A 16938-nucleotide genomic window follows, 5' to 3' on the forward strand; every position below is an offset into this window, starting at 1 on the left:
TGCAGGTCCCGGAGTACATGTGTCTATAGTCTTTTACAACTATCAGTTTTTTTCAGATAGAATTAAGAACCATTCTACACAGACATTCACAGGCTGCCTTTTAAGAAAGGGTATTGCTTTTTTTGCTTCTAGTTGACCTTGTTTGTCGAGTTTGACGATGGTGATACGTTGGTGCCACCTCGTGACAGAAACCTGAACTGCAGCTCGAAAAACCTCAGCGGAGCAGAGGCAGAAGGGAGGGAGGGGCTGCGGCTCACAGAGACCTGGAAGAGCTTTCTGGAAGCCTGAGTGGGGAGTGCGGACAGATTGCCATGGTACGAGGATATTGATGGCCTATAGACAGAAAGTGGGAGAAGGAAATGGCAACCCACTCCAGTGTTCTTGCCTGGAGAATCCCAGGGACGGGGGAGCCTGGTGGGCTGCCGTCTAAGCGGTCGCACAGAGTCGGACACGGACACGACTGAAGCGACTTAGGAGCAGCAGCAGCAGCAGCAGACAGAAAGTGAAGACTCCGTCTACCTTAAAGAGAAAGGTCGATGTGAGTAGAAGTAAGGTAAGGTATTATTTTCATTTCTATTTTACTGGTCCATAAATTGAAAAATTAATGGAACAATAGAAAATAGTGATATAACCCCAATTATAATTAGAAATTTAGACCATAACAAAAGCAGCATTACAAATCAGTGGAGATATGATGGAGCATTAAGAAGTGGTTTTGAGATAACTAGATAACCATCAGGTTAAAAAGATAAAAAGGGATCCATTTCTATATCTTATAGCAGGATACATTCCAAAAAGGTTCTGAATGAAATATGAAAGGAATGTCCATACAAGTATTAGAAGAAAAATAAAAGAAATGTTCATACAAGTATTGGAAGAAAACAGAGGGGAATTCTATGATCTGGAAGCAGAGGAAATTTTCCTAAGTATACATCAATATCCAGGAGCGTTAAGGAAGAAGGTGGACATAAGAATGACAACTCTGCATGGCAAAAATACACTAGCCAATTAAAGACACTGGGGAAAACATTTGCAGCTAACATCTTTACCAAAGCATTACTATCCCTCCAATATAAACACTTATCAATATAAAAGCATGGGAAAACCCTATCAAAGTTAACAGAAAAAAATAGATTGTCTTTAAACCTATGAAAAGTCTCTGGCTTGTTTTAATTAAGTTAAAGTGAAGTGGCTCAGTCGTGTCCGACTCTTTGCAACCCCATGGACTGTGGCCTACCAGGCTCCTCCGTCCGTGGGATTCTCCAGGCAAGAGTACTGGAGCGGGTTGCCGTTTCCTTCTCCAGGAGATCTTCCCAACCCAGGGATCGAAGCCGGGTCTCCCGCATTGCAGGCAGAGGCTTTACCATCTGAGCCACTAGGGAAGCTCTGTTTTAATTAAGAGAGATGCAATTAACAGTACAGTAAAATACTGTTTTTTTACTCTTAGATTAGCAATGATCCAGATGTTTGTCAACACAGTGGGTGAGGATGTGGAAAACCATGTCCTTTTGCACCCTGCTCACAGGGATGCAAAATGGTGCGCTCACTGTTGTAGGCTTAATGGTCTGCAAAGATAGCAGGTTCTAACTCCTGGAACCTCTAAACATTGCCTTATATGGAAAAGGGTGTTTGTAGAGATAATTGAATTAAGGATCTTAAAATTGGGAGATTACTTTAGATTTTCCACAAGGGCTCTAAAGGCAAACCCAAGTGTCTTTATAAGAGAGGAGTAGAGGGACAGTTGACACAGAGAGAAGAGAAGGCAGTGTGGCCAAGGATGCAGATGCTGGAGTGATGGAGCCACACACTAAGGAATGCTGGTAGCCAACCAAAGCTGAAAGAGGCAAGGAGGCTCCCTTATAGTCCCAGAAAGAAGTTAAGTCTGCCAACACCTTGATTTTGGCCCACTGAAACTATTTTTGGACTTCTAGCCTCCGGAACTCTGAAATAATATTTCTGTTGTTTAAGGACACTAAGTTTGTAGTAATTTATTTTAGTAGTCATAGGAAACAAACGCACTCAAATGGTGGGGAATTTTACATACCTTTACCCTTTGACTCACAGGTCTTGTATAGGAATATCCTGATGATATATTGGCAGTGACAGAAAAAGATTTTAGATATAATAAAAATACAGATATGGATATTCACTCTGGCACTGTTTGAACAGCAAAAGAATGGCAGCAACTTAAATTTCATCAGTTATGTGATGGATGAATAAAGTACCAAATAACCACACAAAGGTGTACACTAAGTAAGGTATAAAGAATGATGAAAATTTCCACATAGGCTATGGAAGGATCTCCAGAATCAAGGTCTATATGGGTGTATTGTTTACTTACATTTTGAAAAAGTTGCAGGATATAAAATTAATACCCAGAAATCCCTTGCATTCCTATACACTAACAATGAGAAAACAGAAAGAGAAATTAAGGAAACAATGCCATTCACCATTGTGATGAAAAGAATAAAATACTTAGGCATAAATCTACCTAAAGAAACAAAAGACCTACAAAGAAACAAAAGGCGAAGGTGGGATGATTTGAGAGCATAGCATTGAAACATGCATATTACCATATGTGAAATAGACCACCAGTCCAAGTTCGATGCCTGAAACAGGGCACTCAAAGCTGGTATTCTGGGACAACCCAGAGGGAGGGGGATGGGGATTCGGGATGGGGGACACATGTCCACCTGTGGCTGATTCTTGTCAAAGTATGGCAAAACCCACCACAATATTGTAAAGTAATTAACCTCCAATTAAAATAAATAATTTTTTAACTAAAAAAATGTAGATGGATGGAACCTGTGTCCCCTGAATTGGAAGGCTGATTCTTAACCACTGGACCACCAGGGAAATCCCTACACTTCTGTTTCTTCTCCAAGGTGCAGCTAACATCTCTGGATATTACAGGTAAAACAAATATAGAACTCTGAAAGGTAGAAAGAAAAAAGAGAGTATCTTGGGACTTGGGGACCCAAGGTATGACATGCATTGAATTCCTTTGGTTTTATTTCTGTCTCGTCTGTCCTAGGTGGGGTGCTGGAAGAGCAAGTGACTCACAGATGTCAACAGGAAAAAGCAAGAATTGCTCCAGACACAGGACCAGAAAAGAAAGAAAGCTTTTAGACAATAACTGCCCTAACATCACAGAGTTAAACACATCTGTGCCCTCACCATGGCAGCAAAGACTGAGTGGGAAATGTGGATTCCACGCTCACTGGATTGTAACCAGGTACCCCTCCCCCACTCTTTGGGATGGTATCAGAGAAGACCCCATGGGAAAGAGGGACTGTCATCCCCACCTGGTGGAAATGAGCACCCACCTTACTGCCCTGCACAGTGTCGAGGGAGGCCACATAGACAGCAGTAAGGAAGTGTCTTTCCCTACCTTCCAGGGTGGTATCAGTGGAAGGCTGGTGGGAGTGAAATTCTACTTTACCCAAGCAGTAGTAACGAGGCACCACTTCCCTTCCACTCCCATCCCTGTCCCTCCCCATGTTAATAAAGATTGAGTGGGAAGCCTGGACTTTTATCTTCTTTGCCATCTGTCTCTGTGGTTAGGAATGCATGCTTGGAGGCATTAACATCCATGGAGAGGATCCTGATACCTCACCAGCAAGGTTGTGGTGAGGAGTAAATTCAGCCAACAAGGTGAGAAACCTATCCCTTGGCCAAGTTTTTTTTTTTAAGCTTCATGAATATTAGCTGTCTGTCCCCCACAGATCGCAGAACTCATGTAGCTTCTTTATCTGCGCCTCCTCAACTAGGGCCTTTAACCTGGATGCAGGTCAGAATCACCAGCACTGAAACACGTACATTACCATATGTGAAATAGATCACCAGTCCAAGTTTGATGCATGAAACAGGGCACTCAAAGCCAGCTCACTGGGACAACCCTGAGGGATAGGATGGGAAGGGAGGTCAATGTATGGCAAAAACCACTACGATATTGTAAAGTAATTAGCCTCCGATTAAAATAAATAAAAAAAGAATCACCTTGGGAATCCTTTCCTAAACCCTCCCTCACCTCACATTTTCTTGTTGGTGGAAATAGGACTTCTGTATCCAAGGCCATTGAAGTTATTCCGCTGTAATAACATGGGCATCAGAAAATGGATATGCTGATTTGGCATCAACAGTGTATTCCCGTGTCCATTGCCCCTTCATTGCTCCAACACCATCTATTACCATCCTATGTCTTTGTGGTGAATCTGATTGCTCATTTCCCCAGACCTGGCCTATAGGAAGGGTCATCTAAGATGGCTGATCTGAAGAGGGAAGGTCTTTCATTCTGCTGAGAAGGGACATAGTGGTGGCTCAGACAGTAAAGAAATCTGCGTTCAGTGCGAGAGACCTGGGTTCGATCCCTGGGTCAGGAAGATCCCCTGAGACGGGCATGGCTACCCACTCCAATTTTCTTGCCTGGACAAGCCCGTGAACAGAGGTGCCTTGGTGGGCTTACAATCCATGGGGTCGCAAAGAGTCGGACATGACTAAGCGACTAAGCACACATAGTGCCCGCCCGGGCACACACTTACAGCCTGGCGGTTACCATAGAAACGTGACGTCAGCAAGGCGACCTTGACGACTTTTTAATGGAGACAAACGCGCCCGCTGGCGGCGAGGAGAGCACGTTTCGCCTTCAGTTGTTGGGAACTGAGTTGGGAGGGTGAGGACCTACGGTGGGCGCTGGACCCCCCTGGGGTGTGGGAGACAAGGGATCCGCATTCAAGCCGCCGCTTTCCCGCCTTGGGGCTCGGTGCCCCGCTGTCTCGTAGGTAAAGCGTGGGGTCCCGCCCGGCCCCAGTGAGTGCGGTGTCCTGCTCCAGGGGTGTCGTGGAGCCACTATCCTCCTAAAGGCAGGAGCGCGGGAGGTGAGACAGGTAGCGACTCTCTCTGGCCTCAGCTTTACCCCTCTGTAAAATGGGGCTAAGAATGCTTTCCCCACAGGATCGCTGAGAACGTTCAGTGATAACACATGAGTAAGCCGATGGCCCTCTGGTTATTGTGGGATCATGAACGTCTTTATGACTTCAGGCCACTTTTTATACCGTTTCCACTTTGTTGTTAAGGGCCAGATGAGGAAAGGAGAAGAAAAAGTCCGTGGTGGGAAACTCGTTGTAACATCTGGTTGTTAGGATCACTACCCAATGGTTTCAATGTCATTGTCACTAAGACAGTACCTAGCACGGCGCGTGGCGCACCGTTAGGCCAGTAAACCATGGGGAGTGCTGGATGTGTCTCTCCCTGTGCAGCCCTCATGCCTGTGGCCTTGCTCATATCAGGTGTCTGAAGGAGACCGCTTCTGAGGAGCAGTGTCCTGCTGGCTGATGGAGCTTCTACTTCTACTCCGTTCAAGGGCAGCGGTCCTCAGGAGACCCCAACACTTCACATCTTCAGTTGGATATGAGGCCTGACTCAAGTGAGTTCCTAGATCTGATAAAAGCATGTTGTGAAATAGCTCCTGTAAGCTTCTAGCCTAGAAATAGAGACGCCACTTTGATCTCATCATGGGAAAGAGATTTAGCAAGTGGAATATCATTCCATCAGGTGCTAGCTTCATGCATAGTAGTAGTCCTGAGGCCCATCTGAGAGAAGACTTTTTTTTCTTTTTGGTTGAGAAAAGCAGTGAATTGTCCAGTTGATGAAGGAACTTACTTAGTCTTAAACAAGCATTTGTAATAAATATACCAAATAGTTTTCACTGTACAAATAATAATCATTTCCCATGAATCTCTCAGATGAATGTGGAAATATACAGTTGTTAGCTCTACTAGCAATTTAAGATTGTAATCTAGATTGTTCTCTGCTGACCATGTTTTTTTGTTGCATCATATATTGAAATTTTTCAAAAAGGCAGAAAATTTTCAAGTGTTAGTGTATTTATTTATTGTTTGGCTACACCTCATGGCAGGTGGGAATCTTAGTTCCCCAACCAAGAATCAAAACCATGCCCTCCACAGTGGAAGTGCAGTCTTAACCACTGGACCACCAGTGAAGTCCAAGTGTTAGTCTAAAATGTCAATTTTGCAACTTCATATGTAAAAATTATCATCGTAGAGTTTACTCTCTCATAATGATACTCAGCCTCATTCTCCAAAAGAACCAGTTACTCTTAAATACCATTATGATTATTTTCCTAGAATATAATATTTTTATTTCTGTATTTCAGATAGAAATGGATATCAGCTTTCACTAAATACTTGGATACATTTCATTGCAAATGATTGTTTCTCTTTTGGTTATATGTTGTGTGGACCAATTTGATAAAATATGGAGTGAACCTGTAAATACTATAAGAGCCTAATTGTGGGAATCTTTCAACTGATTAATTGTATCAGAGAATTTTAAATATATAGATATATTCCAAATATTTTATTGAGGTATGGTTAACATACAATATAATGTACATATTTAAAGTATATGCTTTGATGTTTAGATATAGGTATGCACCTGTGAATCCAAAACTACAGTCCAGATAATGAACATATCCGTCACCTTAAAAAGCATCCTAGTGCTCCTTTGTGATCTACCCACCTCTCTCTCTGCATCACCCCACTCCTTTCCCAGATAACTAGTGACCTTCTGTCACTATAGATTAGTTTTCTTTTCCTATAATTTTGTATGAATGGAATCATACAATGTATATTTTTTGTCTTCTTTCCTTCGACCTAATTATTTCTGAATTTATCCTTCTGTTACACATACAAATACTTCTTTCTTTTTAATGTTGACTAATATTCCATTATACGACTATACCACAATTTGTTTTATCCATTGATCTGTTAATGGGTATTTGAGTGGTTTCCAATTTGGGACTCTGCTAAATAAAGCTGCTACTAACATTTGTATATTAGTCTTTGTATAGACATAGACTTTCTTCCTCTAGGGTAAATGGCTGGATAATGTGATGGATGTGAAGTTAATGTTATAGGAAACCACGAAACTTTTCCAAAGTGGCTGCACCATTTTTCACAGCCAACAGCAGTGTACAACAGTTCCATCCTCCACAACCTTGCCAAGACTTTGGTCAGTCTTTTAAATTGTGTCCTTTCTCAGAGAGGTATAGTGGTCGCACATAGTTTTCATTTATATTTCCCTAATGACTTTGAATATTTGACAAAAGATGATTAGCGTCTTTTCATGTACTTATTTGACATTTGTATATCTACTCTGGTGGAGTGTCTATTCAGATATTTTGTCCATTTATTTGTTAGAGTGTCTGTTTTCCTATTTACCTGTGTGAAATTTTCTATATTCTGGGTACAAGACTTTTATCAGATATGCGATTTGCAAATATTTCCTCCCAGTGAGTGGCTTGCCTTTTAATTCTCTCAACAGAGTCTTTGGAATGGGAAGATGTTGAAGTTTGGGGGATCCCAATTTATTTGTCCGTTCACTTATGGATTGTAGTTTTGGTTTTGCATCTATGGAATCTTACCTGACCTAAGGTCACAAGGATTTTCTCCTGTGTTTTCTTCTAGAAGTTTTATGTTTTATATTTGGGTCTGTGCTCAATTTTGAGTTGACTTTGGTATGAGGTGCATTACTCAGATCAAAATTTATATTTGTGCACGTGGATATTCATCTGTCCCAGCCCCATTTGTTGAAAAAGCTATCTTTTCTTCATTGAATTGCCATTACAGCTTTGTCGAAAATCAGCTGTCTGAGTCCAGAAATGGACTCCTTGTTCTATTCTATTGATATCCTTGTCTTCCTTGATGGCAGTAAGTACCACACTGTCTTGATTACTGAAGATGTATAATGATTCTTTAAGTCTTTGATCCTCCAGCTTTGTTCTTTTTCAAAGTTGTTTTTCATAGTTTAGGTCCTTTGCATTTAAATGTGAATTTTAGAATCAGTCTGTCACTTCATGGCAGATAGATGGAGAAACAGTGGAAACAATGACAAACTTGATTTGTGGGGGCTCCAGAATCACTGCAGACGGTGACTGCAGCCATGAAATTAAAAGACGCTTGCTTCTTGGAAGAAAAGCTATGACCAACCTAGACAGCATATTAAAAAGCAGAGACATTACTTTACCAAGAAAGGTCTGTCGAGTCAAAGTTATGGTTTTTCCTGTAGTCATGTATGGATGTGAGAGTTGGACTATAAAGAAAGCTGAGTGCCGAAGAATTGATGCTTTTAAACTGTGGTATTGGAGAAGCCTCTTGAGAGTCCCTTGAACTGCAGGGAGATCCAACCAGTCCATCCTAAAGGAAATCAGTCCTGAATATTCATTGGAAGGACTGATGTTGAAGCTGAAGCTCCAGTACTTTGGCCACCTGATGCAAAGTGCTGACTCATTTGAAAAGACCCTGATACTGGGAAAGATTGAAGGCGCGAGGAGAAGGGGATGACAGAGGAGGAGATGGTTGGATGGCATCACCGACTCAAAGGACATGAGTTTGAGTAAACTCCAGGAGTTGGTGATGGACAGCGAGGCCTGGTGTACTGTAGTCTTTGGGGTCGCAAAGAGCTGGACACAACTGAGCGAGTGAACTGAACTGAAATGAGAGAAGAACCAGTTGTGATATTGAGTCTCCTAGACACGTTCCTGGAGCAAGAGTGAAACGATTGGGCCCCGTCATTGGGACACTTTAGGTAAGTCCCTACCCTTTCCCATGCCTTGTCTATACAACAGGATAATGCTCCCAACCATACAGAATTATTGTGGAGTTTAATTGTGATCATGTGAGAAAGCAATCAGTAGTTGTAGGTGGGAGGGAAGGGTCAGTGTACTGCATTGACAGACAAACCCCAGACATATTAGAACTCTACATGGCAGACATTAAAGTAGTGCTACACAAATGTCACATGTTTAGGTCAGGATCTTTTCAGATGTGGTCCGTGGACCACTTTAACAAAATTGTCAGAGGTGCTTATTGAAATTGCCAATTTCTTGGCTCGGTCTAGATCTGAGGGGACATGGGATGGAAAGCGTCAAACAGTTGGTTCTGGCATCAGTTCAGTGTCTACTCATAAATAGAGTAGAAAACTTTGGGTCAGAGGTTCCTGTCCATGGGGTTGTCAGTGAAGCTCTTCCTTAGGAAGTGACATTTGAGCTGAGCCCTGAAAGACAAGCAGATGCCAGGCCTGAGCAGGCCTTTTTGTCAGCAGCCTTTCACTGTGTGTGCCCCAGTTATTCCGGGAGGAGATGACCAGCTTGACTGATTGGAGCCCTGCAGACCAAGTGTGGAGTGGTAGGAGATGAGGTCAAAAAGCCAGATAGGAGCCGATCCAGTGACTGTAAGGTGAGGTGAAAGTATTTACACTCACACGTTTTATAAGTGACAGATCTTACATTTGGCCCTGATCTGTCTCCAGAGCCCACACTCCTAAAAGTGAAAGTGTTAGTCGCTTCTGTCGTGTCCGACTCTTTTTGACTCCATGGGCTGTAGCCCGCCAGGCTCTTCTGTCCATGGAATTCTCCAGGCATGAATACTAGAGTGTGTCGGTATTCCCTTCTCCAGGGAATCTTCCCGACCCAGGGATCAAAACCGGGTCTCCTGCACTGCAGGCAGATTCTTTATCGTCTGAGCCATCACACTGCTAACTGGTACAGTTATGAAGAAGAAAAAGACGTGCTGATAGTGACTGATGTTAGGCCGAGACCGTATCTGTTTGGATGAAGACTATGTTTCAATAGCTGTTGTCCATTTATCGAGGGTATTTATTTAAGAAAAATGAAAAGATAATAATTATAAAAACAAAAAAGTAATAATTATTACAGTTACTATGCATTAGACAATTTGGCTGTTAAAATAGTTATTTGGACTCCCATGGTGAATTCTTTTCCTTTTATGATTTCAGAGTGCTTGTCGAATGGTGATCTGATTGCTCTATGTATGAGGTTTTCCTGGTTGGGCATCAGGGATAGTCTGAATCACTTGACAGGTGAGACCAGAGGAAGTGTGGTGACCTACCCAGGGTCACATAGGGGACATAGGGTTAGTGGGTTAGGTCTTCCCCTTGGGTGACTCCTGTCTACCACCCAGTTTTTTGTCCATCAGACATGGCTCTAGCCTGTGTATATGTAGTAAATCACTTCTTGACTCAGAGGATACATGCTTCTTTGAGGTTAACCTGCAGGTAACATAGAACAATACTAAGTGCCTTCAATTAAAAGGTACTTCTTCTTCCCCAAACTCAGCTGGGAGATTAGAAGAAAAATTCCTGAAATCTTACGGCATATACTCTTTTGTGTCTGGCTCCTTTCACTGAACATAGTGTGTGTGTGATTTATATTACTGTTGTCTGTAGTGGTAGATCATTCATTCTCATTGGTGTACAGTGTTATATTGTGTGGATATTTCACAATATATGTATTTATAATGGAGGTTTGGGTATTTCCCAGTTTTTGACTTACTGTCAATAATGTTGCTATGAATGATCTTGTGCATAGCTTTTGGGTAGATGTTTATTTTCTTTCTCTTGGGCGTGGACCTAAGAGAGGCATTTCTACATCGTAGGACTGAGCTCGGTAGGATTTGCCAAGTAGTTGTCAAAGGGTTCTTTTCAGTCTATATTCCCTATCATCTGCAACACTTGGTAGTTTCCATGTTTCTCATATTTGATGTTCAGGTAAGCATGCTATAGTATCTTACTGTGGTTTTAACTGTGATTTCTCTGAAGTCATAAGTGTCGTGTATATAAAAAAGGCCTCCTTTTTTTTTAACCTTCCACCCATTTGCTTAAGAAATTGCATCTTTTGTCCTGTGGAGTTTATATCCCTCATTCAGTTGATTATATCCTTATTATTGTGTTGTTTGTATTCCTCTGCCTTCCTCCTCTATTACTGTAAAAGTGGTGATTAGATTTAGAGGCTTGACCAGTTCACATTTTTTGGTAAGAATGCTTCACTTTTAATGTTGTACATCTTTTAATCTTACACCAGGAGGCTCATTCTGTCTGGCTGTCTCTTCTGACACTAAATTGATCACTGGATTCAGGTGTTATCAACCTGACCTATCCATTAGAAAGTATCCCATCTGCTTCTTACCTCGTGTTTTTTTGTAGCCTCCCAACATAGTTGGCTAGATCTGCTTGTCATTAACATCTGTAAAAAGGTGATGTGCAAGTTCTGTGATTTCTTAGGCATTTATTAGCCAGAATTCTTCTATAAAACGAACTTCCCCTCATCAACAGTTAGGTTACTCTGAGGTATAGTTTGCACAGGAAGGGCAGAATTAATGTTTTTAATTCTTTTGCAGTATTTCCCGTTTTTGAAAGAATGAGCCTTTTCCCTGGGATCCTCCAAAGGTGAGCAGTGAGTTGGTTTTGTGTTCTGCTTTTCTTTTAGATTGTCATCATGACTCCCAGGCATGTATATATTTGTCCATTGTAGTCATTATTTTCCTTGGTGTCAAGTTGTTCTATCTTTGACCGGTGGGAGGCCCTTTCAAGCTGGCTTCTGAGTCCTTCTGATGTGCTTTCTGGTATGAGAGTGTGGTCTAGACACATGTGGTACACAGTTCCTTCTTTGGAGCTAGAATCATCCATTTCTCCAAAGGCGCCTGGTCTCCTTTAGTGGGATAGGTGCTTAGAGGGTTCAGTCTGGGGGCTAGAATCATTCATTGCTACTTGATTGATCATAGTTGTTTCGTCCTGAGAAAACCACTGTAAGTTGAAAATGCATTTAATACAGCAGACATACCAAATCTAACCTACCTTAAACATGCTCAGAGCACTTATATTAGCCTACAGTTGTGCAAAATCATCAACCACAAAGCCTATTTTATCATAGAGTGTTGAATATCTCATGTACTTTATTGAATGCTGGTCTGAGGTGAAAAGCAAAATGGCTGTGTGGGTACAGATTGGTTGGAAGAGTCCTGGTTGTTTACCCTCATGATCTTGTGACTGACTGGGAGCTGTGGCTCAATGCCACTGACCAGCATTACAAGAGAGTATCGTATCACATATCTTGAGCTCAGGGAAAGATCAAAATTCAAAATTTGTAATGCAGTTTCTACTAAGTATATATGATACCGTCTCACATCCTTTGGTTTCAACTTGAAGGATTCTCTTTAGCAATTTTTACAAGGTAGGTCTAATTGTGATGGACTCCCTCAGGTTTTGTTTATCTGGGATGGTCTCTATTTCTCCTTCATTTGAGAAGGAAAGCTTTGTCAGATAAAGTATTCTTGTTGGGGATTTTTTTCTCTCAACACTGAATGTCTCATCCGACTCCCTTCTAGTCTTCTGAGAAATCCACTTATAATTTTATGAGATCTCTCTTGATACGTGGTGATCCACTTTCTCTTGCTGGTATCCAGATTTTCTCATTGTCTCTACTTTTGACAGTTTGTCATAATGCTTGTTTGTGTTCATCCTAGTTGAAGTCACAGCTATGGTTTTTCCAGTAGTCATGTATGGATGTGAGAGTTTGACTCTAAAGAAAGCTGAGTGCCGAAGAATTGATGCTTTTGAACTGTGGTGTTGGAGAAGATTCTTGAGAGTCCCTTGGACTGCAAGGAGATCCAACCAGTCCATCCTAAGGGAAATCAGTCCTGAATATTCATTGGAATGACTGATGTTGAAGCTGAAACTCCAATACTTTGGCCACCTGATGTGAAGAGCTGACTCATTTGAAAAGACCCCGATGCTGGGAAAGATTGAGGGCAGGAGGAGAAGGGGACGACAGAGGATGAGATGGTTGGATGGCATCACCGACTCAATGGACACGAGTTTGAGTAAACTCCGGGAGTTGGTGATGGACAGCGAGGCCTGGCGAGCTGCAGTCCATGGGGTCGCAAAGAGTTGGACGAGACTGAGAGACTGAACTGAACTGAACTGAAATAGTTGAAGTCATTTGAGCTTCTTGAATTTGGATGTCCATTTTGTGAAATTCGTGGCCATTATTTCCTCAAATCAACTCTCTGCCCTCTTCTCTCCCTCTCCTCCTTCTTGGAGTCCTATAATGTATATACTGATCTTCTTCCTGGTGTACTTTGAATCTCTTAAGCTTTCTTCACTTTTCTTAATTGTTTTTTTCTTTTTGTTCCTCTGACTCCATGCTTTCAAATGACCTATCTGCAAGTTTGCTGATTCTTCTGCTTGATCAAATATTCTGTTGTTGTTGTTGTTGAGTCACTAAGTCGTGTAGACGCTTTGCGACCCCACGGACTACAGCACTCCAGGATTCCCTGTCCTTCACCAACTCCCGGAGCTTACACAAACTCATGTCCATTGAGTGAGTGATACCATCCAGCCATCTCATCCTCTGTTATCTCCTTTTCCTCCAGCTTTCAGTCTTTCCCAGCATCAGAGTTTTTTCCAGTCAGTTGGCTCTTTGCATCACGTGACCAAAGTATTGGAGCTTCAGCTTCAGCATCAGTCCTTAAGTGAATATTCAGGGTTGATTTTCTTTAGGATTAACTGGTTTGATCTTCTCGCAGTCCAAGGAACTCTCAAGAGTCTTCTCCAACACCACAGTTCAAAAGTATCAATTCTTCAGTGCTCAACTTTCTTTATGGTCCAACTCTCACATCTGTACATGACTACTGGAAAAACCATAGCTTTGACAATATGGACCTTTGTCGGCAATGTCTCTGCTTTTTAATATTACGCTGTGTAGGTTTGTCATAGCTTTTCTTCCAAGGAGCAAGTGTATTATTTTAATTTCATGGCTTCAGTCTCTATCTGCAGTGATTTTGGACCCGAAGAAAATGAAATCTGTCGCTGTTTCCGTTGTTTCCCGGTCTATTTGCCATGAATTGATGGGACCAGAAGCCATGATCTTCGTTTTTTGAATGTTGAGTTTGAAGCCTGCTTTTTCACTCTCCTCTTTCACCTTCATCAAGAGATTCTTGAGTTCCTCTTCGCTTTCTGCCGTAAGGCTGGTGTCATCTGCATATCTGAGGTTATTGATATTTCTCCCGGCAATCTTGATTCCAGTTTGTGCTTCATCCAGCCTGGCATTTCACGTGATGTACTCTGCATACAAGTTCAATAAGCAGGGTGACAGTATACAGCCTTGATGTACTCCTTCTCCAATTTTGAACCAGTCCATTGTTCCAGGTCCAGTTCTAACTGTTGCTTCTTTGCCTGCATACAGGTTTCTCAGGAGGCAGGTCAGGTGGTCTGGTATTCTCATTTCTTGAAGAATTTTCCACAGTTTGTTGTGATCCACATAGTAGAAGGCTTAGTCAAGGAAGCAGATGTTTTCCTGTAATTCTCTTGCTTTTTCTATGATTCAACAGATGTTGGCCATTTGACCTCTGATTCCTCTGCCTTTTCTAAATCCAGCTTGTACATTTGGAAGTTCTCAGTTCACGTACTGTTGAGCCTAGCTGGGAGGATTTTGAGCATTACCTTGCCAGCATGTAAAATGAGTGCAATTGTGCGGTAGTTTGTACATTCTTTGGCATTGCCTTTCTCTGAGAGATGAATGGAATGAAAACTGACCTTTTCCAGTCTATGGCCACTGCTGAGTTGTCCTAATTTGCTGTCTTATTGAGTGCAGCACTTTCATGGCATCATCTTTTTGGATTTGAAAAAGCTCAGCTGGAATTCCATCACCTCCTATAATGAAATTTTCAATTCAATTATTGTATTCTTCAGCTACATAATTTGTTTGGTTCTTTTTTTTTTTTTAATTTCTATCCCTGTTGATATATTCATTTCGTTCATGATCACTCTCCTGATTTTGTTCGTTGTCTTTGATGATAATTTTGAATTCTCTGTCACATAATTTTCGATCATTTATCTATCATTCATTTCTCTAGATTTATTTTGTTCCTTTGATTGGGCCAGGTTTCTCTGCATGCCTTTATTACTTATTTTCTGGGATTTGAAAAAGCAGTCTTCTCCCTTAGTCTTTTATAAAACCTATTTTTTTTTTTATTTGGCTCTGTCAGTTCTTAATTGAGCATACTGGATCTTTGTTGTGGCACTCGAGCTTAGTTGCTCCATGGCATGTAGGATCTTAGTTCCCTGACCAGGGATCGAACCCATGTTCTTTGCATTGCAAGGTGGATTCTTAACCACTGGACCACCAGGGAAGTCCCCTGCTCCAAGTCTTCATGGACTAGTTTTATACAGGGTAAGATCATCTCCAGCCCAGCCTGGCTGGAAATTCTGGGGGCCTTAACAACACTTTTTGGAGGATGCATATTCTCCAGCTTTGTTCAGGTAATTTCCCAATTTGAGAGATTTGCTGGACTTCTTTTCTTCATTGGAGTTTGTAATCTCTTTCGCTCTCTGATGTCTGTGGTCCTGCAGGATCTCTGGTTGCACAATAAGCTGCAGAGCTCTCATTTTTCTCAGTGGCCCCCAGGCATCCAGAGTAGGCTGATTCCCTGTCAGGAACTAGTCCCTTGGGCAGCACCTGAAGAGACTCCATGTTTGATGTATGAACCACTTTTCCTCCTAAGAGAAAAGCTGCACTTGGCTAACTGGTTGCCAAAACTGGTGGGCGTGCTTTCAATTTAAGGAGCTTTATTTGGAGGGAACAGAAAGCCCACCCAATAATAACAATGACTGTAGAAATCATAATGTTCCATTTAGGGATGATAAGAATGATAAATATTTATTGCTGACTTCCTCAGTGCCCAACAGTGGTATAAGTGCTCAAAGTATACTTACTTGTTTCTTCCTCACTATAACCTGTGAGGAGACTTTAAGCATGAGGGAACTGAGGCACAGTGAGGGCAGGGCTAGCAGGTGGTGGGGCTTTGATTTGAATACAGGTTTGTAGTCCCTGAGCCCTTCATCTAAGCAGTGTACGCTACTGCCTTTCAGATGAGAAGAGCCTACTTTTTCAATCAAGGTAACACAAAGTCAAACACAGTAAAGTACCATGTTTTTCTCCTAATTAACTAAGCAGAGATTTAAATATTGATAATAATTAATGTAGTGTAGAATTTGGGGGCCTGTGACCTGTCCTACCAGTAGGGACTCCCCCAATATCTCGCCTCCCATTCTATGCTTCTGGGTGTTCCTTTTCTAAAGTTGAGTTGCTTTCTTGTAGGTTTCCTGTAAGGCTAAGAATGCTTAAATTTCTCAGAACTTTCTTATTTTAAATGATTGAAACAGTGTGTGCTGTGGGGTGTTTAGTAGAGTAAAAAATTAATTACTAAAAAGGGAAAGAAAATATCCTGAAACATATTACGAAAAGAAAAGCCTCGCTAAGATTTTCATTTGTATCCTATCCTTTTTTTTAAAAGAAAAAAACTTGTCATTGGAGTCTAGTTGATTTACAGTTTTGTGTTAGTTTCAGGTGTACAGCAAAGTGAATCAGTTATTTGTATACATTTATCATACTCTAGAAATTTTCTCTTGCTGTTATTTATACATTTGTGCATGTGTGTCTGTATTTACATATTTACGTATAAAAGATAAGTTCTCATCATACATTGAGTTTTGTGACCCACTCACCTTCTGTCAGCATACCTCCAGAGTCAGTGATTAAAAATCAGTTTATACCACAGGGATGGTAGAAATGCTCATAGCCAGTGAAGATATAAGCAAAGAAATAAAAACGACTAAAATGCATTTAACCAAATGCTTTTTATGTATTGACTCATTGTGCTCACAACAGTACTGTGAATTAGATATGGTGTTAACCCACATTTCATAGATGAAATGATAAGGGACAGAGACATAAGGACTTAGCTCAGGACTGCACAGTTTGGGAACAGAGCATTTTGGGTTTGTACCCAGTTTCTCATGCTCCAGAACCTGGGAAGATGTCAAAGATTTGTTAGGAGCAGTCTATGCAAGTGTACACATTTTAGATGGTCATTAAAAAGTTATAGTATTTGTATATTAATATATTTATAGAAAGTATTGGACTTAGTGACCAAAAGGTAGCTTGTGACCTCGGTGAGTGCACGTTCATTGCAATCACAGGGACAGAAGCTACAGTGCAGTAAGATGAGGAGACAGTGGGAAGTGAAGAATGTTAACAGGGAATGCAGAAAACGCTTCCTG

General features: G+C 41.4%; 1 long non-coding RNA gene across 25 annotated transcripts in view; it reads left to right on the top strand.

Moving 5' to 3' along the window:
* The first annotated feature begins 260 nt into the window (after positions 1-260).
* LOC129564583 (uncharacterized) overlaps positions 261-16938 on the top strand; it is a 31685-nt gene continuing 15007 nt past the window's right edge. For 14 of the 25 annotated variants that reach the window (XR_016036790.1, XR_016036805.1, XR_016036793.1 and 11 more), the window contains exons 1-6: positions 415-553; positions 2795-2913; positions 3035-3235; positions 3565-3654; positions 5289-5425; positions 11217-11265. This is a non-coding gene — a long non-coding RNA (uncharacterized LOC129564583). Of the gene's footprint in view, positions 554-2794; positions 2914-3034; positions 3236-3564; positions 3655-3770; positions 3993-4781; positions 4887-5288; positions 5426-6175; positions 6860-6892; positions 7089-11216; positions 11266-16938 lie in introns of those variants that run through there. The other 11 variants (XR_016036799.1, XR_016036802.1, XR_016036807.1 and 8 more) reach the window with 6 other exon arrangements.

Source organism: Moschus berezovskii, chromosome X, assembly GCF_049115385.1.
Source record: "Moschus berezovskii isolate FMDL1 chromosome X, NW_MosBer_1.0, whole genome shotgun sequence".
NCBI lineage: Eukaryota > Metazoa > Chordata > Mammalia > Artiodactyla > Moschidae > Moschus > Moschus berezovskii.